Source organism: Leptinotarsa decemlineata, unplaced genomic scaffold, assembly GCF_025532065.1.
Source record: "Leptinotarsa decemlineata unplaced genomic scaffold, Ldec_3_MD MMD2_tig00026307_RagTag_RagTag, whole genome shotgun sequence".
Taxonomy (NCBI): Eukaryota; Metazoa; Arthropoda; class Insecta; order Coleoptera; family Chrysomelidae; genus Leptinotarsa; species Leptinotarsa decemlineata.
This window is the reverse complement of record NW_027412681.1, coordinates 18,181,987-18,208,757: the sequence shown is the minus strand read 5'-3', so window position 1 is coordinate 18,208,757 and position 26,771 is coordinate 18,181,987. Positions and strand designations below refer to the sequence as shown.

General features: G+C 36.7%; 1 long non-coding RNA gene and 1 other non-coding gene across 2 annotated transcripts; one reads left to right on the top strand and one right to left on the bottom strand.

Moving 5' to 3' along the window:
- Positions 1-6,522: 6,522 nt before the first annotated feature.
- Positions 6,523-22,918, bottom strand: LOC111510729 (uncharacterized). The gene is made up of 2 exons (XR_012467043.1): positions 22,265-22,918; positions 6,523-6,833 (listed from the first exon to the last, which is right to left on the bottom strand). It is a non-coding gene; the product is annotated as an uncharacterized protein (transcript).
- LOC141485153 (uncharacterized) lies at positions 13,727-26,264 on the top strand. The gene is made up of 3 exons (XR_012467044.1): positions 13,727-14,329; positions 14,502-14,746; positions 25,944-26,264. It is a non-coding gene; the product is annotated as an uncharacterized lncRNA (long non-coding RNA).
- The last annotated feature ends 507 nt before the right edge of the window (positions 26,265-26,771 follow it).

Sequence of the window (26,771 nt, the reverse complement as noted above, 5' to 3'; positions counted from 1 at the left end):
ATATCCATCGACGGCCACTTTCAGCATAGCATCGAAGTTTGTGCAGCAAACCTTCTTGCCACACACGATCAAAGCCTTAGAAATATCCAACAGCTCTTGAATCTCTATGTTTCTCGATTGCGTTATTCCAAATATGGGTGACATACTATAGAAGGTCGCCTGTTGATCTTTGTTTCCGAAAGTCATATTGATGATCGCTCAAGATGTTAAAGCTTTCCAAATATTGGAGGACATGGTGGTTTACAACTTTCTCCATGAATTTTGATATCACTGATAGCAAAGCGACTGTCTGTAGTTATTTGGAAGATTTTTCTTGCCCTTTATGGGAAACGGCTGAACGCGAGCAATCTTCCAAGAAAAAGTAAAAACCCATTTTTCATAAGACAGGTTGAAAAGTCTGCAAAATACTGGTGCGTGTTCATTTGTAGACTTTTTAAGTACGATGACGGGCACTTCATCAGGTCCAGACGCCTTGTTAATATTGAGCTGTTTTAAAATTCACCTGACTAGACGCTGTCGAAAAGTAATTTCCGGTATTGTAGATTCTAGTGTGGGAATAGTGGGTGGTGCCTTTCTCGGAGAAAATTGACATATGCAGTCTACCGAGCGGTGCATTTTGAATTGGTTAGATCACTTTCTACAGATGCATTTTTAATGGTTTTCCGAAGATTTGTTGCAAGAAAAGGTAAAGTTCAAGTAATATACTCGGATAATGGTGGAAACTTCATTGGAATTATCAATTTACTAAAACAAGACAACTGGAATGGAGTGGAAGAATATTCGAACTCAAGAAAAATGGTGCGGCGGAATTTACGAAAAATCCTGCTGATTATGAAGAACTCATGACTGTGTTATTTGATTGCGAGGCAACTAGATCAACTCTCGACCAATTACATATGTATCTAATGAAGATTTCGTGCCTATAACACCTTCCATATTTCTCAATACGGAGATTCCCGAATTGGTCATATTTGATGTACGTCATTTGATAAAAAGATTGAATTATATACAGAAGCTCAGAGATGGTTTATGTAGTCGACTCAGGAAAAGTATCTAGTAGAACAGGTCCATACTGGTCAAAAACAGATAGGCAATCTGAAAGTAGGTGATATTGTTCTCATGAAACAGATAATCGAACTGCCATGGCCTTCAGGAAATATTTTTTGCATTTTTATTTCCTGGAAAAGACAAGTTCCATAGAGTAGCAAGAGTCAAATGGGAACACGAAGATCTAATTCGACCAATTCGCAGATTATATTATCTGAAAATTATATTTCTATGGAGAGAAAAGTAAAGGAAAAAAAAATTGTAGGTTGCGAAATGTTAGAGAATAAAGAAAAGAAGGATTAGAAAGAAAATAAAGAGCAGACCTTCAAGAGAAGAGAAGTAGCTCAAGGCCCAGATGTCACTAGATACGGCCGTAAAGTGCAGAAATCAGCATGATATGGGTTTTGATTGTTTATTTTCCATTTGCAAATTATTTTGGAATTCAATTGCAAACGGGGGAAGAACTTCATTATTAGTTATTTTTGAGCCTCCGTATATTGTTCGTGTCATAAAAACAAAAAAATGTTGAATGCCAGAATAAAAAATAAGTTTAATCCTTCATTTATAAAGTAAAATCTATCCCGAATATTACAGTAATGTTTTCCTACTCCTACTCCTACCAAAACCATTAAAAATTTCTGAGTTATCCTGTAAAATTTGTTGAACTGAATTTTCTAAATTATTTACATTAATATTATTCATCCTCTTAATCAAACTCAAATCTTGGCCGCTCAAGAGAACCTGTTTTTCCCCAACTACAATTACAAAATATTCGTATATATATATATATATATATATATATATATATATATATATATATATATATATATATATATGTATGTATATATGTATATATACACACACACACATATATATATATATATATACACACATATATATATATATATATATATATATATATATATATATATATATATAATCGACAAAGGTTAATGCAGTCAAGCTGCTGGAAAATAACTCCATGAAAATCAAAAGATAAATAGATAAGTACTTTCTGATCATCCCCATATTGATTTCAATTTAAGAGCCACCGGTAGACAGCTGTTTCAGCCTATTGGGCATCGTCAGTACCGGGCAGGCGGTCCTCAATTGAAGACAAAAAGTGAAAAATCAGAAAAGTACTTGATAAAAATAACTGCGTAAACGCAAGTGAAACATAAGTGGTGTGACACCAATAGGTGGTTCCACAAGGGATTTTTTGGTTTTTCCTGTATATCTCCAGAACCAAAAGAGCTATATTCGACACTCTATCTCTTATCGTTTACGAGATCCTCATGTACAGAAACGAATTTGAATAGCCCTGTATATATATATATATATATATATATATATATATATATATATATATATATATATAAAAGAAACAATTAGTGGACATAACACTCCAAAAAGGGGGTATATCATACACACTCGATAAAATCTTCTTTGTCTATATTTATATCCTGGACCCGGATGTCACGCAGGTAGCTATAGCTGCCTACGTGGTCATGTTAGATGTAGCCTGGGAATTCTTGGTCTTCTAACTGGAACCACAAATGTGCGGTTGGCTCCTGTTGTTGACTCCGTGCATATGTGTTGTTTCCTGCTTTCGGCAAACAAGTGTTACCCACCTTTACACTTGGCTGCACCGCACTGATGAGGCCAATAGCCAGAAACACGTGTCCGCGGTTTGCCCCCCCCCCTTTTTGGAGTGTTATGTCCACTAATTGTTTCTTTTTTGATTTGTATATCATACACACTCGATAAAATCTTCTTTGTCTCGGTCGGAAGGTCGTGTGTTCGATTCTCGCATCGACCAGATATTTTTCTCGAGAGAATTTATCTGGTTGAAGCTGGAATGATTCTGCAACCGTGTTAGGAATCACACGTTAAAAGGTAAGACCTCGTTAGTCCTCAGCTCGCACAAGTTTCTCAACTTCTGAGAGTTGTCGTTCGTATGGGGGCGGCAGCTGATTAACGGAAAAACAGATTTTAAACAGATTCTATATATATATATATATATATATATATATATACACATCGGAAAAGTCTAGGGATATTTTTAAAAATGGCAATAATTTTTTTTTAGATCGCTTTAGGAAAAAAAAAAAGTTGACGGGTGATTATTAAACGAATGTAACTTACAACAAAATGTATTAAATGGTCAAAAATACTGAGTGCGCATATAAGCAAAACTAAAAAAAAATATGGCTCTTCTTTGGCATCCCGAAAAAACATCATAATACAAAAAACTTGGAATTAGTACAAAGTATGGCCTCCACGCTGGTTTATTACAGCCCTACATCTATCGTGCATCGATAAAATGAGATTGTCAATGTCTTGTTGAGGTACATTTACCCATTCTGCGATTAAAAGCTCTCTCAATTGAAACGTTGTGTGAATGTTCCCCATATGCGGAGTAATTCTTCGTTGAAGCGTGTCCCACACATGCTCGATGGGATTCAGGTCCGATGATTGTGCTAGCCATGGCAATACATCAACTCCTTCGTTGGTGAGCCAGTCAGTCACTAGACGCGCGACATGTGGACGAGCATTATCGTGCATTAGGTGGAAGTTTTCACCAACAGCACCAGCAAACGGACGGACGATAGGTAGAAGAATGGTGTCGAAGTACTGTCGAGCTGTGAGGGAGCGATTTGGAAAAACGAGATCGGTTCTGCCGCCGATCATGATTCCGCCCCAGAGCATTACTGTACCACCTCTGTATGTATGGACTTCCTGGACGTGTCTCAAACGTTCATTATTTCCAGGTCGTCTCCACAGTCTTACTCGACGAGAATCTGGATGAAATCCAAATCTGGATTCGTCTGTAAACAAAACTGTGGCCCAATCATTTGCATCCCAGTTTTGATGTTCTTGACACCACTCTAATCTTCTACCGCGATTGCCTCTCGACAAAGGTGGACACCTAAGTGGCCTTCTGTTGTGGAGATCTGCTTCATGCAGTCGATTTCTGACAGTATCACGACCAATGGTTACTTGGTGCGTCTGCTGCAACACGTTAACCAACTCAGGTGCTGTGATTGTCGGTTATCTTCTTGCGGTTAAGATCAAAAATCAGTCTTGAACTGCAGTTGTAGCGCGTCCTCGCCCTGGATGTTGTTCGGCTGGACTGCCAGTTTCACGGAAACGCCGCCACAATCGACTGATAACACTTTGGGAGACCCCCAAACGAAGAGCTACATCATTTTGTCGCATGCCACCTTGAAGAAGCCCTACAGCTCTATTCATCTCAGCCAATGGTAAGTGATGGCGTTCCATGTTAAAGCACAATATTTCCAGTTTAATTGCTGAGCAAGAACTGCATAAAATGTACAAACTCGACACTTTCAGACTATTCATTTTAGCCGAAAAGCTACAGTTTGTAAAAAAATTGATAAAAGATTAGTTACCGTTTTTGCAGGCTTTGTTCAACCCATAGAAATCTACAAGGTGGTCGAGTGTACCAATTTAATCGAAATTAAACGACCCCATGCATTTATTTTTATGATATTTAGTATGTTATAAAAATATCCCTAGACTTTTCCGATGTGTATATATATATATATATATATATATATATATATATATATATATATATATATATATATATATATATGTATATATATATGTATATATATATATATATATATATATATATATATATATATATGCGTGCAGATTTGAATCCTGCACGCATGATGTGAATAACGGTCTGACGAAAAACAATATTTTATAAAAAAAAAAATCTCAAGCATTTAGAATTGTATATCAAGTTTCATCTTCTCCAATGTATCAACAATTTTTTCTTCAACATCAATGTAACCATCCTCACATAAGATTTTCCCTGATGATGGAAATAAAATTTTCCGAAAGCTTGGACAAACTTAAAAGAGTACTCATTTACTTGCTGCAATACCCCACTATCCAATAGTTTTTATTCTTAACTAGTCAGGAACGACTACCCTTCCTCTTATATATATACCTTTATATTTATAATGCAAATTACTCATATCAATAGTTTTGGCTTCTGAGCCTTTGAACCCTTTCAGTACATGTTCTGTAGAATGAACTTTGAACTGTTTCAATATATTCAAGGGCATAACGCCTACATCAGCACCTGTGCCTAGCCTAACCTCAAATTTCTTGTTTTTTATAAGCAGATTTTCTTCCCAAGCACTTACCATGTTACCGGATTCTTTGGACTTACATTTCCCACAAATGGGGAACTTTTCGACCTATCTTGAATTCACAAATTTTATTTGCCAGGTTAGTCGTTTTTGGGAACCGTGCTATGTTCATATAAAAATACTTATTGCTTTTTACAACATTAATCTATTCATAAAAGCTATGAGGCTCTTATTCAGTTTATACATCAACATCCATAATAGTTTATAGTCATTCACCGACAACACACCGAGACAACTGACAGTTTTACATTCTCAATCTGAAGGTATATTTACATTACATGATTTTCTTGCAAAACTAACACGATACAGGTTTTTCAGTCTTAACATTTTTGTTCTTTTTTTCTTGAACGAGTTCTTGGTGACGTGCCGTTTTCTCATGGTATTTTAAACCACCACTTTGGGTGAACGATTTTGAACAGGTTTCACAATGATATGGAAGTATTCCAGTATGAGTCCTTTCATGGACTATCATATTAGATTTATAATTGAACGATTTTGAGCAGAATTTACAATGAAACACTTTCATATCAGTATGAATTTTTTCATGATCTTTCAAAGTACTACTATTTTTGAAAGATTTTGAACATATTTTACAAGTATATGGCCTTTCGTCACTATGAGTTCTTTCATGGTTTACCACATGACATTTATGAGTGAAAGATCTCTTACAAATTTTACATTGGTACCGTTTTTCTCCAGTATGAGATTTTTCATGTGTGGTTAAAGTACTTTTTTGAGTGAAAGATTTTGAGCAGACTTTACAATGGAACATTTTTTCTCCAGTATGAATTCTTTCATGAACTTTCACATAACTATTTTGTGTAAAAGATTTTGAGCAGATTTTACAGTGAAACCGTTTTTTACCACTGTTATTTTGTTCATGTTTATTCAAATTTTGAGCAATAAATCTTTGCCGGATTTTAAAAAGAAACAATTTTTCCTCCTCATGAATTTTTTCATGGACATTCAAACCACTTCTTTGTCTGAAAGATTTTGGACAGAACATACAGGGAAATGATTTCTCCCCTGTATGAATATTTTTATGAACTGTCCAACTAGACCTAAAAGTGAAAGATTTTGGGCAGAATTCACAATGAAATTTTTTTTCTCCTGTATGTATCCGTTCATGATTCTTCAAAGTTGCAGATATACTGAAAGATTTTGAACAGAATTTACAGTGATAAGGTCTTTCACCAGAATGCGTCCTCAAATGGATATTCAAGTGGCTGCTAGAAACACAAGATAATTTACAGATATTACAAATGAATAGTTTCTTCCCAATATGAGTTTTTTCATGCAATTCCAAATGACTTCTTTGAAAAAATGATTTTGAGCAGATTTTACAATGAAACGGATCCACTACAGTCAACGAGTTGGCATGGTATTTCAATTTTTTTCTAGTACCAAGATATTTTGTAGGGAGTTTATAGGAGTTTTCTTCTTCTTTATATGCTCTATTACAAACTCTTGAGGATCTATGATTAGAATATTCTGCTTTTTTTATGGGACACTTTTTTTTTTTTAATTCATTAGTGGTATCCTCTTTCTTCACCAACACTGTTTCTTCTTGTTCTTGAAGAAGCATGATTCCAAAATCTGGAATAAAAAGAAATATTCATGAATGAGAATAATTTATTAATGAAATTAAAATACAGTCTTCATATAAACAACAAACATTTTTCAATGTAAACTCAAACACTTATAATTACCATATGTGAATGCATCAATCAACAAAAAATCAATTACGAGTTCTTGTTCATTAGCTTTGCTACTTCTTGCAAAATAGTTTTATATCATGTGTATAGAGATAGAAACCTTGAGCTATAAGAAAATATTAAGGCTCTCAGTGTAATATAGGAAATGACAGTTAATAAAATATTGACGTAGGTCATTACAAATTGGCGATGATAACTGAATAATTAAAGATTACCAAACAACACTAAAACTCAATGGAACGCATAAATGAACACATTTTTTTAAAGAAGGTACATTCAAAAATGTCTGTGTCCTGTGATATCGGTTCTATTATCCATTAGACATCAAGAATGATATGAACAATTTTGGAGCTAGATAGAAAAGATGGATTTTCAGATTCAAAAATTACCTAAAAGCTGCCAATACTTCAGACGAAGAAAGGAACAAGGCCACGTTTTCATGTATGGTAGGAGAAGATTCGTATGACCTATTTTTGAATTCACTCGATGTGAAACAAGAAAACTCATCACCTCACAATAAGACAAAAAAAAAATGCAAAAAATACTTTTTCTAAAAGCTCAAAATAAAATTTGAAATTATAACTTTTTGTCCGATAGGAAATCAAGCATCACATTATTTTGAACACAACTGACGCATCTCTTCGAAAATATGGTTTTTGTGGAACATCCTACTTATAATACCATAAAAAAATGATACAGAATACAAGAATAGCAGCGCAACATATGGAACAAATAACTAGCATAAATCAACATGAAGTCATTAAATTACATATCTGCTGGTATCTTTTTGGCAACCCTGTTTTCGACAGATCACGCGTGAATCGTGGTCTATGATTTAACCATGAATCGACTTACAAATGAACAACGCTTGCAAATTATTGAATTTTATTATCAAAATTCATAGTCGATGAAGAAAGTGCATCGTGCATTTCTTCCAATTTATGGGCAGTTTCGTCGGCCTACTGAGGGAGCTATTCGGAAGCTTGTGACTAAATTTCGAACCGAGTTTACATTATTGGACATTAAACCACCAACACACATACTTAGAGGAGGGGACCGAAGAAAATATTGCGGCTGTATCCGCCAGTGTTCGTGATGATCGTGAAATATCGATTCACCGCCGTTCGCAGCAATTGGGCATCTGTTACTCCACACTACGTGGAAAATTTTGTGAAAGGATTTGGGTGTAAAACCTCATTAGATACAGCTGGTGCAAGAATTGAAGCCACACGACTTTCCACAACGTCTAACATTTGGTGAATGGGCGCTGGCAAAGTTGGAGGAAGTTCCACATTTTTATCGAAAAATTGTGTTCAGCGACGAGGCTCATTTCTGGTTGAATGGATACGTTAACAAGCAAAATTGCCGCATCTGGAGTGAAGACCAGCCATAAGCATAGCAAGAGCTATCGATGCACCACGAAAAAGTCACTGTTTGGTGTGGATTATGGGTCGGTGGCATCATCGGGCCATACTTCTTCAAAGACGACAATGGCCGGAACGTTACTGTGAATGGCGAGCGCTACCGTGTGATGACTGACGACTTTTTGTTGTCCAAAATGGAAGAATTGGACATGCCTGACATGTGGTTTCAACAAGACGGTGCCACATGCCACACGAAACAATGGCCCAATTAAGAGCCGCCTTCGGTGAACAGTTTATCTCACGTTTGGGGCCCGTCAATTGGCCGCCTAGATCGTGTGATTTAACGCCTTTGGATTATTTTTTATGGGGTCATGTTAGGGCTCATGACCAGCAACGACTGACGCTCTGGAAGCCGATATTGAAGCATTTATACGTGAAATTCCGGACGATATGTTAGAGAGAGTGTCCCAAAATTGGACCTCGCGCATGGGCCATCTAAAGTGGAGCTGCGGACAACATTTGCATGAAATCATCTTCAAACATTAAATTGTATTGATGTTCTATCAATTCCAAGGAAGATTTCATCAATTTTTTCAAATTTTTTGTGTTTTGAAAATCGAATCCTATACCTCTTAAAAAATCACCCATTATATTAATATTGTGGATTAAGTTGGCATGAGAAAGTTTTGTCACAATGTCCTGCAAGACAACAAACTAATAATTCTTGTAAGTGTGAAGGATGATTGTGTAGAAAACGGTACAAACATGTATTACAGAAAAACAAATGAATTGGCATTTTCTGAAAATTGTCAGCAATATCATCAACAAAGTTCACAACAACCCTTCCAATATAAGGGTATTCGTAGTTATATAATGCATGCCGCTTTCCTGCCTCGCAAATCCTGCCCCTGTAAGCTCGCAACAGACGGGATTGGAAAATGATGCGGGATCCACAATACCAAGATCTTGCAAGTGCGACTCAACAAAAGTAGGTATAGAATTAGACGAAAAAATAACTAATTGCACTATCGATAAACAGGATCATCTGTAAAAATAATCAGCAGAACTACAATTTCCACCGCAATCATAAACTGAAAGTGAATGAAACTAAGATATTTTCATATAATTCAAATGAAGTATAGCTTGGCAAATTTAGGTGTGTCTGTGAATATTGGATGCGCAGTAGATCATTCGGCAGAGTGGGGCGAGAGCTGTTCACAACTACAAGTAGTGATTGTGGACAGTTACCATCTCTCTTTATCATTTGCGCATCTCTGAGGCACAGCTGAATTTGCCACGCTGGACTAAAAGTCCAGGAGTATTTGTTGTAAACTTTCGGTACAAAACAAATCCTGTTAAAGAAGAGATTTACACCAGCTCTATTATTTTACTGAAATGGAACTATTTTGAAGACTTGGTTGTTTGAAGAATTTCACAGTCAAGTTATTTGAGGATAAATTGGTTAGTCTTTTTGCACATAAAAAAACATCGAGACAAAGTTGAACAAGAGCTTGAATGTCTTGAGAAATCCGATAGTATTGAAAGACTTACAACACCAACTCCTTAGGTATCTCCGATAGTGGTTGTACCATATCCAAACAATTCAGATGATCTGCGTATATGTGTCAATATGAAATGTCTCAATAAAGTTATCGAACGAATTCAATTCGGCACCTCACTCCAACGAATAATGACATCATAACAGCTGTAAATGGATCGAGGTATTTTTCAAAATTATATCAACATTTCTTACTGTTTTTCTGGGTATACAGTGAGCACCATATGTAACGGATAAATTCATTTTCTACGTTATTAGCCATTTTCAAAAGAAACCCTGAAACACGTCGAATTATGTATTCGAAAAGACACTCTGTGACATAAAAAAATCCCCCCTCCTTCACCCCCCTCAATGTGACAGCCACCCCCTCCCCAATTTTTTTACATGCAAAAGGGGCTCAAGTGATACCTCATTTTGAAGGGTATTCAATTTTCTGTATAGCCATATCTTTATTTTTTAATTTCTTGCATGCGAAAAAAAACCAATGAATAAATTGCGTTATCTAAATGATTTATTAAAGCGGTAGCAATCAATGTGCAACTAATGGAAGTCTTCAGATCAAATGCTCAAACTGACAGCCATTTATTTCTTGACAATAATAAAGGCGTTGCTGAAAGTTATCAACAACATCTTGAATGGTTTTGTGAGTGATACGTTCTATTTCTTCACTAATTCTGATTTGCAAACTCTCAATATTGTTTGGTCAATTGACGTATACTTTGGATTTTAGGTAACCCCACAAAACGTAGTCAAGCGGTGTCATATCGGGAGAACCGGCTGGCTACTCTATGGCACCACGTCTAAAAATCCATCTGTTGGGAAAAACTTCATTCAGATATGCACAAACGTCAGCTGCAAAATGTGGTGGAGCGCCATCTTACTGATACCAGATACTCCTATCTATTTGATTTGGATTATCATTATCTGAAAAGTCTTTTCAGCGTTGAAAGTAAAAAATTAGTAAAAAACTCCAAGTAACGTTCACCGGTTAATGTTTCGTTGAAAAAATATGGTCCAATTATGCGATTATTTATAATCCCTGCCCAAACATTTACTTTTCTGGGATATTGAGTGTGGGCCTCCATCATCCAATGGGGATTTTCTCGGCTCCAATATCGACAGTTCTGTCTGTTGACGGTTCCATTTAAAAAAAATTAACTCGTCGGAAAACAATATATTTTTCTTAAACGAAGGATCCCGCAGACACCTGGCTTTCATTATTTCGCAAAACTAAGTTCTGCGATCTGGATCGTCTTTGTTGAGTTCATGTACCAATTGTACTTCATAAAGGTGATACTTTTCAATTTTATAAAGACGCAATATCGAACTTTGACTTATGTCGTAATCGGCGGCAAGTTGTCGGGTAGGTTTATGTTGATTCTCCTCGATGTCTACCAAAATATCCAATTTTTTCCCATCGTCAATCAATACACTCCTGCCTGGTTTTGAAATATCTTTGACAGTCCCAAATTCACGAAATATCGTTTCTATTCTACTAACGGTAGATTGAGAAATGTGATGATCAGGATATTTATTATTGAACATTTCACTTACATTCTTCTGGGTTCTAGTTTTGTCCCCACATCCTAGTAGTATTAACACTTCTACTCTTTGACGTTCAGTCAAATGAGACATTGCTAGAACTTTTAGCCTATTGTCTAAAAGTAATACTCAACAAGAAACACAAACAACAACTGCAAAACTGTTTCTCTTCAGCAAGTTCACAGAAAACATATAATTTTTTACTCAACTGTCACGGCTGACAAACAACGGTTGGTAAAAACAAAACAAAAAATTGAAGGTGCATGGCATATTGTACAGCGGACGGATTCAATGGAATACCTACGTGATACCTTTCAACAATTGTGAATTTTTTGTTTCATTATGACACATGCACGAAATTAAAGATAAAGATATGACTTTAAGAAAATGGAATACCCTTCAAAATGAGCCCCCTTTTGCATTTAAAAAAATTGGGGGAGTGGCTGTCACGTTGAGAAAGTTGAAGAAGGGGGGATTTTTTATGTCACGAAGTGTCTTTTCGAATATATAATTTGACGTGTTTAAGGGTTTTTCTTGAAAATGGCTAATAACGTAGAAAATTAATTTATCTGTTACATATGGTGCTCACTGTATAATCGCATATGCAAGTTAACCTCTTTATGAAACTGAATGAGAAATAATCATATTGAAAAAGAAATGTTGGTTATCACCTGGGGTTTGAAACATTTTCATATCTATACACCAGCTGTAATTTTTCATTTTGATGATATTACAATCAAAGATGATATGATATTGAGATAAAGTTTACACCTAGTACACCAAGGTCATCTAGGCATAGTCAAGGTAAAAGAACTGATGAATAAAATGGTTGATGCAGAAATGTCAAAATATCACGCATGACAAGTAGCAACTAGTAAAAATCACAGGGATCCAATTGCCGCCAAAGAACTGACAAATTGCGTTGGGGATTTTGCCAAATATATATATATATATATATATATATATATATATATATATATATATATATATATATATATATATATATATATATATGTAGAGAGTCATAGTTACGACCGCACCGGGGGGCCTGGGGGGCCGGTTAGGCCCCCCAGACGTACCCTGGCGTTGGATGCGATCGGGCGTGGAGGGGTGGATTTTCGGGAAATCCTTGCGGGTACCGCCCCTCACCCCACACCAACAGGATTTCGCAGGGCTTCCTCCCGCTCACCGAACCCGGAATTGCTTCCTTACATCTACTTAGTGTGGCTAACCAAGAGACAGGACCATCGGCAGCGTTCGACCGAACGTTCGTACAAGTTAACTAAGCTCTTCTTTCGCCAGAGAGTGCTCGCGTCGCACACCTGCCCCCGCCATATATATATACACATATACATATATATATATATATATATATATATATATATATATATATATATATATATATATATATATATCTGAGACAATAATTTTTTTTAGCATAACTACAACACAGTTCTTAAATAAACCATCTCATGCTCATACAACGAGGCAAATTGATAACTTCTCAATACTCTTTGCATCCAAATCAATTGGTCGAAACTGTTACAGAGTCCTACTTCCAAAGGCATTTAATATACTTCCTAAAGAATTGAAAAACGAGACATCAAAATTCAGGTTCAAGAAAGGAATAAAACTCTTCACAAAACAATCTGATCGATATGAGACTCATGAACTAATTGAAAACTGAAAAAATAAAATAAAAAAAAAAATTGATAACTTTTACATTTTCAATATATACTGATAATATTTTTATATATACACATTTATTTAAGCGTAATGATACCATGAATTCTTTTATATTCGTTCTTCATTCGTTACCGTTATTGTATATATAAGCTATGTTATTATACTTCAAATATGCTTCTAACACTTTCAATAATTACCAAGTTCTCTACCACTCCTTGAATTCATATATACATTTTTTAATTGGTATTTTAATAGTTATTTTGGTATTGTAACTTATACATGTATATACATTTTACATATAAATTAATTTTAGATTTTTCTTTTTAAATTTTGACCTCTTATATTACTATGAATGTTTATATTGTTATATTACTTTTATTAGCCTTATATAAAACTGAGTTTTATCTTCCTCTTGAAAATGATCACTTGGTGATCGAAACACGTGTCGAGGTGTAAAAATAACGATTTGGTGTTGGGAAAAAACTCCAGTAATATTCATTACTACACCAAAGGTTCCAAACAGTATATCACAAGTACATAAGAAGCAACTTGTTTACCTTAATGAAAAACTTGATGTGTTACATGAAAAATCTAAAATGAATAGCCTACGCTTAATTGGAGTCAATGAGGAAGCAGATGAGAATTTGATTGGCAAAATCTTAAATACAATAAATGATGGAATGAAAATTAAATATGCTATATTCGAACTGAACAGAGTATTCAGAGTAGGCAAAATCTCCACAGATCTTACTAAACCGAGGGCAGTAATTGTAGACTTTGTCACCAACCTGAAGCGAACTGAAGTTTACAAAGCCAAATTCAATCTGAAAGGAACAGGAATTTTCATCAACGAGGATTTAACAGACTATCGCTACAAGCTACTTCTTCAAGCAAAGAAGAAATTTGGTAATAAAGAAGCATGGTCGCATAATTGCAAAATTTATGCCAAATGTGACAACACTGTAAAACTTATCCGTCAAGAAGTGGAACTGGCGAACTGAAAGGGAAAAAGTTTGAAGTTGAAAAACAACTATTGTTAGTTTAGGTACCTTATTTTATCTAAAGCCTGGCCTATACAGAAAATATCTTGGGCTGTTATCAAATTCAGTATTGTGGACAAGTAATTAAATAAAATGAATAACCTTTGATATATAGTTCTTAGTCCTAATTTACGATAATTGGAAATGTGTTCTAATCCATTTAATCCATTACTTATCTGATAATATTGTAAGTAACTTGAACACATATCCATATACATTATTTATTTTCTACTTAACAAACTCTACTAATAACTTTAACTACAGACTGAGCCCACTGATGTTATGTTATGTTTAAGACTATAAATGTGTACTACTAGAATTGCAGGGGTTTGAACACTAAAACCAATGATTTTTTTTAGAAGTACATTAGATTGTAACTTTGACATCATCATATCTGTCAAAACGTGGTTGCAAGAAGAGATTAGTGACGGCGAAATTGTTGATACAAATGTGTACCATCTGGCGAGAGGCAACAGGGATTTGCAAATAACGAACAAAACTACTGGCGGAGGAGTTCTTATTGCTTTTAAAAAAGAATACACTTTAATCAAAACCGAAAGAAACTGAACCCAATTTGAAGGTTTGGCTGTACATTTAAAAGCAGGTAACAAAAAAATTTCTATTATCGTGTTATACATACCCCCAACCCGTGGGTTGGGCTACCTATCGGGCGCGTCCCCAGGTGGCGGATAGGGGAACGGCCAGGGGACTGGAGGTCCTATCCGGGAAGCCAATGGGGCCTAACGGACGGGGTTGACGGACTCCTGGTCAGTGGCAGAAATAAGTAGGGTGAGGGGAACTAAAACCCCCCAAAAGCCCTGCAAAACATGCCACCGCGGACCAGCCTACCCAAGCTAAGATGTAAGGAATCGTGTCGACAGCTGAATGGCCGCAGGGTTATATGCGGTTACGAACGATCCCCTTGAGGAACCGGGCGAAACCTCATTGTAACTAGCCTTCCTCTGGTAATGCGGGGCTCTGCTAGAGGTGACCAACCCTTCCCTTGCTACTCGTGGGAACATACATGGAAACTAAACGTAAGTACAAAAAACCAAACAATCCCGAGGCTGGACAGCAATGCTCACCTCAATTTAGGGCGGGAGCTGGGGATGAACAGAAATGCTCACCCCAAGCTACCGCTCAGAAAGAGGCTGGACATAGCAGACCACCTCGCGATGCAACGCAAAGGCCAAGGCGTAAGCGTATCAGCGGCGCCGAGGCCAAGAGGAGGAAGAGAGCGAAAGAGGCAGAAGTGGCAGCAACTATGAGTGCACCCTCCACCTCTCCCACTCCATCCTCAACAACAAGGGCACCTCTTGCGGAGGGCGCCAAGAGCTCCGCCTTGGAAAAAGGCAAGGAACCGGCTGCCACCGCAGGAAAGCGCCCTCACGCGAGTACCTCCACGGAGGGAACCCCAAGAAGGTTGAAGAAGCTGCGCAGCGACATAAATGTCGCTGCACCTTCCAAAACCTTCGTGGAGGCCGCCTTGAGACACCTCAAGGTAGCCATCATAGATGAGACTAACCCGTACGGTAAGGTTACCGCAGAACGAGAGAGTCTCATCAAAAAACAACTGTTGGAGGAGCTGGACAAGATCATCTTCTCCGCCTCCAGCAACAACAGCAAACCGCCCACGTTCAAGTCGTGGACATACTCCGGTGAAATCATCAGAGTGGTCTGCGATGACGACGTGACGCTAGAGTGGCTGAAGAAAGCCACAATGAATATTAAGCCATGGGAGGAGGCATCACTTGCAGTCGTCAGTGTGGATAAGCTCCCGAAGCTTACCAAAGCCTCACTCTGGATCCCGGAGGACGTCCACAGGACGACATCCGGTGAAAAGGAGAGGGTGCTGGGTCGGCTAAAGGCGTAGAATCCTGACCTGAAGGTTGCAAGATGGTGCACCTTCCATCATGAGGTTAAGATGAACCCACAAGGACACCTCTTCGTCTTCGGGATCGGAGAAGATGATATGGCTGTCCTGAAGAAGAAGTCGATGAGGTTAAGCTACGCGTTTACCTCACTGACTATTAGGGCAACAATAAAAGAAACAGAGGGTACCTCTGAAGACCCTAGGTCCTTGGAAGTTGAACCACCTAAAGTGAATATTGACCCCAAGGCCACCATGGGTCCCGAAAAGGAAGTCGAAGCATCTGAACAGATGACATTCGATGACCTGACGGAGGAGGCACCCAAAAACAGCGAGGCCACCTCCCCCTTAGCAGGGGAGCAGATGGACCTCTAAAGGTAACTTTGTATCCAACAACTGTCTCATGGGCAAGGACGTTGGAAAAAAAGTAAAAATAATACAATGCAACCTCCAACACAAAAAGGCGGCAACGGCAACACTATGTCGCCACCTTGATGTATTGGAGGAGGCAATAGCTTTGATCCAGGAGCCCTGGATAATTAAGACCAAAATTACTGGTTTCAGTAGTTTAACTGGTCAAATTTTCAGCTTACCAAGCAACCAGCAACCTAGGACGGCTGTCTACGTTCCTAGGAAATACAGAGCGTTTCCGATGGCACAATTCAGCACCTCAGATCTCACTGCGGTCAAAGTTGAATGTCCAATTGGGAAAGGCAAATATATGGCGTTGATAATCGCATCGGTGTACCTCCCTTCAGATGCAGCCACCCTACCACCGACCAGAGAAATGGAAGTACTAGTGGACCACTGGCTCAACCAGAGAGTGGAGCTCATATTGGGTTGCGACTCAAACTCTCACCACGTGAGCTGGGGCAGCAAGGATATCAACGCCCGAGGTAAGTCACTATACGAATATATAATACAGAAAGATCTAACAATCTTGAACAGAGACACGGAGCCAACATTTATTAATGCCCGTAGCCAAACGTTAATAGATATCACGCTCACGACAGCCGAAATATCAAACAAAATCCAAGACTGGCAAGTCTCGGACCATATCTCTATGTCAGACCACCGCTGGCTGACCTATACGGTAAGCCAGGATCTCAGGACTACTGTAAAATCCCGTGACCCGAAGAGGACGGATGTAGCTCTCTACAATCGACTCTTAAGAGGAGCTCTACGGGAAACAGAGGTCCTGACTCCTGGCAACAATGAAGAACTGGAAAGGTACACAGTATCTATCCACAACAAAATAGACACTGCCTATAAGGAATCCTGTCCAATGAGGATGGTTCAAACGCATGGCACAACCAACACATGGTGGTGCCCTGAATTGGAACACCTCAGGAAAACAGCGAGAACGACCTTTAACAAGGCAAAACGTACAAGACTCGAAGAGGACTGGGTTATATATCAAGCCAACCTCAGAGAGTTCAAAAAAGTCTGCAGACGAAAACAAAGAGAAGCCTGGAGAGCCTATTGTGAGGCAGTCGAAGACTTTCCACTAGCTTCTAGGCTACAGAAGGCACTCTCAAATGACCACCATAAGACTATCGGCATCCTGACGAGGAAAAATGGCGACAAAGCCGCCAACCTCCAGGAGAGTGCTGAGATTCTTATGGAAACTCACTTCCCAGGTTCTGTCTTTCCTGGAACGGCGAACTGGACGGATGTACCAATAACACCCTCACAATTTGACTGGCAATATGCTAGTACAGTAATTGATGAGGACAAAATAAGATGGGCTATATCGGGCTTTTCCCCCTTCAAGTCACCAGGGCCTGACGGTATAAGACCAGCCCTACTTCAGTGGGGACTGGACACTCTTATGCCACACCTGGTTGGAATATTCAGAGCCTCTCTAGCTCTGAGGTATATTCCCAGTAAGTGGAGAGAAGTAAGAGTAGTATTTATACCCAAACCAGGTAGGATGGACTACACCCTACCAAAAGCATTCCGACCAATTAGTCTTACATCGTTTTTCTTAAAAACCATGGAGAGGCTATGTGAGCGGTACATAAGAGATGAAGTACTTGTTAACAACCCACTTCATCCAAATCAGCATGCATATACCCCGGGAAGGTCTACTGATTCGGCCCTTCACCATGTGGTTGGCAGAATCGAGAGATCATTGGACAACAAAGAATCCACCCTAGGTATATTCATAGATATTGAGGGAGCGTTTGATAAAACAACCTTTCCAACAATTACCCAGCAACTACACTCCAGGAATGTACCCCTGGTAGTAGGAGAATGGATACTCCAGATGCTCTCTAGCAGAGCAATAAGTATTAATGTAGAAGACATCACAGTTAAAGGACTGGTCATGAGGGGATGTCCACAGGGAGGGGTCTTATCACCCCTTCTCTGGAACATAGTTCTGGATACCCTAATTAATCACCTTAACAAAAATGGATTCTACACAATTGCATACGCAGATGACATAGTTATCTTGCAGACCGGCAAATTTGTAAACACACTGTGCGATAGAGCGCAGGATGGGCTGAAATTGATAGAAACATGGTGTAAGGAACACTCACTGTCGATCAATCCCAAGAAGACTGAGATGGTCCTTTTCACCAGGAAAAGAAGTTTAACGGGCTTAAAACCTCCCGAAATCTTCAAAAGCCAACTGAACTTCTCTGAAGAGGTGAAATACCTTGGTATTATCCTCGACAAGAAGCTAACATGGAACTCTCATCTACAGAGTAGAGCAAAAAGAGCATACGTGGCTTATGAGCAATGTCGGAGGACAGTGGGACGCGCATGGGGTCTTTCACCCCGTGTAGTCGCCTGGATCTACACTGCAATAATAAGACCTATGCTAACGTATGGAGCCATTGCATGGGGACCGGAAGTTCTACAAGCAACGGCCATCCAAAAATTATATCAAATACAGCGACTGTGACCGTGGCACCCACGGCCTGATGACTTCGAAAATTGCGGAACTAGTCAAATGTTACACCCATGCTCAATCTTTAAAGAGATGGGATGAAATCAAAAGATGTAATCTTGCCAGGATCACCTTGGGCGACCCTGGGAAGCTGGCGCCGAAGAAATATCTGGCGATGACCAGGAAAAATCTACGCCTTACAGTAGGATTTCTGACTGGCCACTGTCAGCTAAGGAAACACCTACATAATATGGGGCTAGTGGACACACCTCTATGCAGGATGTGTGAACAGGAAGATGAGACTGTCAGGCATGTCCTGTGCGAGTGCCCGGAGTTATCGTCAATAAGAGAGTGTGTGTTCGGCGAGTCTTGACCTACACCTGCCGATATAAAGATGTCTCCCAGCGACCTGTCCACCTTCCTGGAAAGGACAGGATGGACGACGACCTAGGAGGACAACTCCTCGGGAGGATGTACAATGGGTCACATGTGGCCTAAGTGCGTGGGCTTACACTCACCCTCCCTACTCTACAGATACAGATACATACCCCCAAATTGCTCAAGTAATGTGTACGAGTTGGTATTTGACTTTGTACAGAAACAGATAGTTATTACTGAAGATACATATATTTTTGGAGATTTTAACTTTTCCGAAATTAACGGTCCCAACTTTAATTTCAACGCATGTAATCAAAAATTAAAAATATTACAGGAGTTTATAGAATTTAATTCTTTCAAACTTGTTAATTACATACAAAATTTTCAAGGAAAAACTCTCAACTTAGTAATCACATTGGAAAATAGCGAACAAAATTGTAATGTGCAAAGAGAAGTTGTACCGTTTGTCAAAGAAGACATATTCCATCATACCCTTAATATAAATATTAAATATAGAAAAAGTAATCAATGTGTCAAACAGATGAACAATAAGAACCAATATAATTTCAAAAAAGCGAATTTCGAAAATTTAGTCTTAAAAGTACGAGATACAAATTGGGCGGGTGTTTTATCAGAATCCGATGTAAATCGGTCTTTAGATGCCTTCTATAAAATATGGAATACGATTATATCAGACTCGGTTCCAAAGTTTAAAATATATAAAAACTATAAACCGTTTCCTATCTGGTTTACAAAAGAAATAAAGAGTATGTTGAAAGAAAAGGACACACATAGAAGGCTTCAGAAGGTATCGAATTATTACAAAGAAAAATATATTGTAATGAGAAGGAAATTGAAATCAATTATAAAAAAGGAAGAAAATAGGTATCTTGAAGAGCTGCAGGATAATATGTCAGATAATGTGAGCTATTTTTGGAACTATGTTAGAAGTAAAAGGGCAAACTGTACTGATGCCGGAAATTTTCTATATAAAAGTAACGTAGTGAATGAAGAGGACACTGCTGAAGTCTTTGCAGAATTCTTTTCTTCCGTATATGATCTGAATAAAGCCTCCTTCCTATAGCCTAAATACAAGATATTGTAGGGGACGTTAACGATATATTTTCAATTAAGGCTATTTCTGAGGCAGATTTTGAGGAAGCGGTAATGAAATTAAAACCAAAAAAACTGCAGGAACTGATGGTATTCCTCCCTATGTCCTAAAATGTTGTAGTGAATGGTTAAAGAAACCACTTGTTCATATTTTTGACAGAATTCTTGAGTCGAGAGTCTTTCCAGAGCAATGAAAAACAGCCATAACTACACCAATCTATAAATCTGGTGATGAGACAAACATTGAAAATTACCGACCAATTTCAATTATGTGTGGAGCACACATAATTCCAAACTGTTCGAACAGATCATATACAGTAAATTATATCAATATACTGAAAAATATTTAATATCTGAGCAGCATGGATTCATGTCAAATAAGTCGATCAATACAAATTTGTTCATATTTGGAAACCGGGTATTTGAAACATTTGGATGTAAATCTCAAATGGATTCGGTATTTACCGATTTCCTCAAAGCATTTGACTGTGTAAATCATGACGTACTTCTGAAAAAGTTGACATGGTTCAGATTAACGAAGAATTTTGTTGAATTATTAAAGAGTTACTTGGAAAATAGGAAATATATTGTCAGACACAAAGAAAATGTATCGGGAGAATATCATGCAAACTCTGGAGTGCCACAGGGTTCCAATTTGGGGCCTCTACTCTTCATTATATTCATAAATGATTTATCTTCAGTTATTAAATACTCGGAATGCCTCCTGTTTGCAGATGACCTCAAAGTATATAAAAAAATATAGTCAGTAAGGGATTGTGTTATGCTGCAGAAGGACATGAATAGTATTTATGAATGAAGTCTGATTAATAAACTGCATTTCAATCTCACTAAGTGTAAAGTGATGAGTATAACTCACACTGAAGAACCAGTTATCTTTAATTATGAGATGGGGGGAGAGAAACTAATCTGATGTACAGAAATTAAGGATCTTGGTGTAACCTACAATATAGTTTTTTCATTTGCGGAACATATAGGAAATATAGTAGCCACCGCCAACCGAACACTAGGATATGTGATGAGGCAATCTGCAACTTTCACAAATACTACCACAATAAAATTACTCTTTGCGCTAATAAGGCCTAAGATGGAGTTTGCATCATTACTGTGTTTCTCGGAGTATGCATCCTCATTACATAAAATTGAGAGAGTACAGAATAAATTTTTAATATTGTATTATAGAAAATACTGTTTGTGGCCTGACTATAACACAGTTAGATCGACTCATTTAAGAAATGAATTTAAAATAATGTCTTTGGACCAAAGAAGAAATCTATCTGCTATTATGTTTCTGTACAAGGTGATCAATAGTAAATTAAACAGTCCCAAAATTCTTGCACTTATTCCTTTTAATGTACCTGGGTGGCGTACTCGTACAATACTTATGTTCAATATTCCAAATTCTCTCTTAACTTTAAGAGCTCCTCTCGTAAGTATTATGAAATTAATCAACAGTTACAATGTATTTGTAAATGTATATTTTTCTCTACCTCCTAAAGTTTTTTATACAGTAATTATTAATCATATTCTGAATATCTCCTTATAAAATGTTACAGATCTCAAAGGATTTTTCGATATTCTCAATATTTTTATTGTGGATTGATTACAAGCCCCTGCAATTCATGATACATTATATTTATGATTCAGGTTCATAGCTTAATTACTACAACTCCTCAAGTATTTTTTGTAAAGCTGTTAACCATGTAATAAGGCCGTCTTGGCCTGTTTGGTTAAAATCAAATAAATAAATAAATAAATACACTTAGCGCTGTTCCCCACATGAACTAAACAGTATGTGCAAATAACTGAACAGCAGGTGCAATAACTTTTATCCAGATAGAAAATACCTTGTTTATCTTCAGAAAAAAATTTCTCATCCCCAGTCAAGTCTTCACCCAAAAAGATATTTTGGATTTTGCAGGTACAATTGGATATGAACGCCTCGGTGCTGAAAAAATCAGTTGGCCTACAAAAGCTTTCCTTACACACTTCACAGTGAGGGCCTTTGCTAACATTTTCCTCGCAATTTTCTGATTTGAGTTTATGGTGAAAAATCTCAATGTCATCCTCACTTTTAATTTCTTCTTCAACATATTTATTCCCCAAAAGAAAATTGAAAGGGGGCATTTGTGAACACATTTTATTATCGACTACAACACAGCATATGCTTTGACTACAAACAAACAGTAATAAAGATGCATTTAGGAACCATCAACTTTCTTCTTCTTTCGAACTTTATGAAATTTCCTCAGAGTAATAATAAGACACATGCCTCTGTGCCTATACCAAAACAAGACACGTGTTTTGAAACGGATATCGTATTATCGTTTTCTGTACAACTTATAGGCGAGGGGGGTGGCGGGTAATGAGAGGTTATGGAGAGTTTGTTTACATTTGAAGTAAGTGGGACCATAAAACAGTGGCGGTTGATTTAGTTGATAATCGGAGGGATATTATATATTTATAAAATAAATCATTTCAGGTGAAAACGTATGCTGTTCAAATAGTTCCTACAGGAAATCTGATTTATTATTGATTATGGAAATGAAGCCAGTTTTTCACCCACCTACTAGATTTTTATTTATGTATGGCTTAATAAAGCGCTTGGTTTACTGGGTTGAAATTAAATTATTACAAATGAACTAATTGATAACAATGATAAATGTTAATTTCAAAAGTAATGAATTTATAATTACGATTGGATTTTGATATTATTATGTGATTTCATTCGAAATTTGTGTCTAGGGGTCTTTGTGGACCGACTTTGTTTTTTCATGCTGACGAATTCTATAATTACGAAAAATCATTAATGTAAATGAAAAAAACTGTATTCAAAAATGAAAAATATGTATACTAAATAATTATTCCTCTGCAACCGGTGTTATATCTGTTATTGCTCACTTTACAACTAACTTACGTCTCACAAAGAATATGATCTCCGTTTTGATTTTTCTTTCTTTGCACGAGGCTTTCGAGTTGCATACAAACAATATTCAATAAGACATGACGGTTATCATTTTTAACCTCTTTTTGGTTGGGTTGTCAAATAATGAAATGTAAATGTAAACCTAGTTTTAAAAACTTCAATCAAAAGATCAAAAAAAACCATCAGTAAAAACATCAAAAATATTCCTTTTCATAATGTACCCAAAAACCCTAGATACCAATTTTGAATGAAATCACAGAATAATATCAAAACTCAATCGTAATTATAAATATTCATGATTTCTAATCGAAAATTCTTTATATCGGACACAAACCGTACCGCTTGTTTATCAAATCTGAGAATGAATCACAAATTTCTTCATCTGATTTAATGAAACAAAGTTCATTACATTTATCATTGTTATCAATTAGTCATTTGAAATAATTTAATTTCAACCCAGTAAACCACACGCTTTATTATAAAGCCATACATAAATAAAAATCTAGTAGGTGGTAGAAAAACTAGCCCCATTTCCATAATCATTAATAATAAATCAGATTTCCTGTAGGAACTATTTGAACAGAATATATTTTCACCTGAAATGATTTATTTTATAAATATAAAATATCTCTCCGGTTATCAACTGAACCAACCGCCACTGTTTTATGGTCCAACTTACTTCCCGTAAACAAAGTTATGCTGCCTTCAATGTAAGGATGGAAAAGACCTCTCTATTGTCTTTTGTTACTCTGAGGCCATTTCTGAAATGACTTATTCTTCTTCTTCTTGTTTAGATGGGTTCGACATGTAAGGTCACTTTTACAGTTCCGTCGGCAAGTTTGATGTAATTGGAGATATTTAGATTTCGACCTATATTTATTTGGATGTCTGCCGTTTCGTTACCTTTTATATTCTGGTGAATATGTATCCATGTTAGTATAATATCGTATTCACTTTTCATGGCAGCTAATATTAATGTTTTTTTAGTCCTGTGATATAACTAGATTTATAAAACATTTTGTTGTTTAATTTTTCAATTGCACTTTTTTCAGTCACAGAAGATATTTGATTTTTAGGATTATTTTTCAATAGACTTAAACAGCATTGTGAACGGCTATTATCTCAGCTGAGCATATTTGTGTAAAGTTATATTATCTGGAACTGTAATTATAATTACAATGATGTATGTGTGCCCCAAAACCTACTCGATGAATGTGAAAATCTAACGATCCATCAGTATATATGTAAAGTTATTGTCAGAATATTTGTTTTTGAACGAGTTCAGGAATTTTTGATTTTCCGTTAGATATGATTTCTGTTGTGTGAAGTTTGGTGTTTTTTGGTGACCTACCTGATAGTCAATTTCTGTATCATATCCCGGATTGATTTCGTATTGATAAGTGTTTATATTAAATTTGAGACATATTTGCAATGCTTCAATTAGATATGGTACTGGTTTGTTTCTCCAGTATCCCGTTTTCTGTGTACATAATTGATATAGTAGCCGTATTAAGTCTATGACTGGAATATTACGAGTCTCTTTTTCTTCAATTTTCGAAATCCATTTCACCATATTCGGATAATAGCGCAGGGGTTTGAGTAGATCTCGTTGCTTCCGTTGAAATTCCAAGTGCACCATATTGAATTCGATTTGATTTTGTCAGGTTTACTTTGCTAGAAAGCTTGATGAAGTAATGACCATTGTCTAAGTAAGTTCTGATATACCCCTGAACACTGTGAGTAGTATGAGAGGATTAACCCCCACCATATAACACAAAGAGACGTTATGTTGTTGATTCCCTCCTTATATTTTTTGTAATATAATCAATATATTCAGATCAATTCAGTGTGTTTGTAATAACATTAATAATAATTACTCCAAAATATTTGTGGTCACTTGAATGATGGATTGGTCCATTACTATGTGCAAGAGGAGATGTTCTGTGTGATGGTTTTTGCTGAACATCATTGTAACTGATTTTAAATAATATAATTAAAAGTTGTGCTTCTCTTACCATAGTGACATTTTATGAAGAGTTGAATTCATTTAGTTTAGTATATCGTTTCTATCCACTCCCCATGTAATCATTACAATATCATCTGCACACTGTAGTATCTTCATGGTTTTAGGAATTACATCATGTATACTGTTATTGTCCCTCCTCCTTGGATGACACTGACTGATCGCCGAAATGATCTAATTTTTTTCATTACATAACACAGGAAAGTTCCCTTGATGTTTCTGAAATTCTGTAGCTTGCGTTTTCTTATAAATTCTTGCTCAGAATTCATTTGCTTCATATAATGATCAATTATCTAGTACTACTGATTCTTCAATTTCTTACTACAGTAAATGAATACAGTATAGCATTCCCCTTCATGTGATTCAGCCCCACAGTAATAACATTCAGTTTTTTATCATATTTTTTGGTATGGCCAAAAATCGAACATTTGGAATATTGTACGACCAGACTGATATAAGGGTATTACCACAGATATGAACTCCCTTAGGAGCCATGTCCCTGAAAATGTGTAACATACAGTATATGTTGATGAATATTTTGGTACTTAGAAATTTATGTCTTTTGTGGTTATTCTAGGAATGTTCCATGGTCTGTTACGTTGATTTTGGACCTTCCAATAAATCCTCGTTAGTGATTACTTTATCTACACACCATTATTCCCTTACATGGAAATCTATCTGTAGGAATATACATTTCATACCTTTTTTTAACTCATCGTTCGAGATAGATTCATTTGCTGTTTTAACCCTTTGAGGACGGAGTTAATTTTTATTGGAAAAAAACAAACTTTCATGGAAAAATGTATTGATTAATATATTTATTCACAAAGTAAAACAAAAAAAACGTGGGATCGTGACAAAAGAAAAAATATGATATGGTTATTTCAAGTGACCACTAGGCATCATCTAGTTCCGATGAAAGATATAAAAACAATTTTTGTCTTTGACACATAATTCCACATTGCACGTAGAACACATCCAAAATGTGCACATCGTCGTGAACTTGTATGCAAGTTCTTATCAAATTTCAATTACTGTGGCACGATGGTTGTGAATTTATTAGGTATATTTTCATTACTTTTCCGACCACGCTTTGATTCCCCAGAAATAGCACCTATTAGGCCAGAAACCATAGAAAGTCGAAATTATTTCAAGGTTATTTTACTTGGTAATCGGGACTTGAATATGATATATGAGTTCATCACTGTAACATCCACAAAGAACCAAATTATTCAGTGCCACCATTTCCTTGATTTGCGATCTATCAAGTAATGTGATTTACACATATCATGTGAAGATTATAGTCATTAACAAGTACCATACATTTGACTTCCTCTCTAGAGCCATCTTTTCTTCTTCTAGAAACACTCTTCAACTCTGTAGGGTCATGAAAGTTAGAATTGAA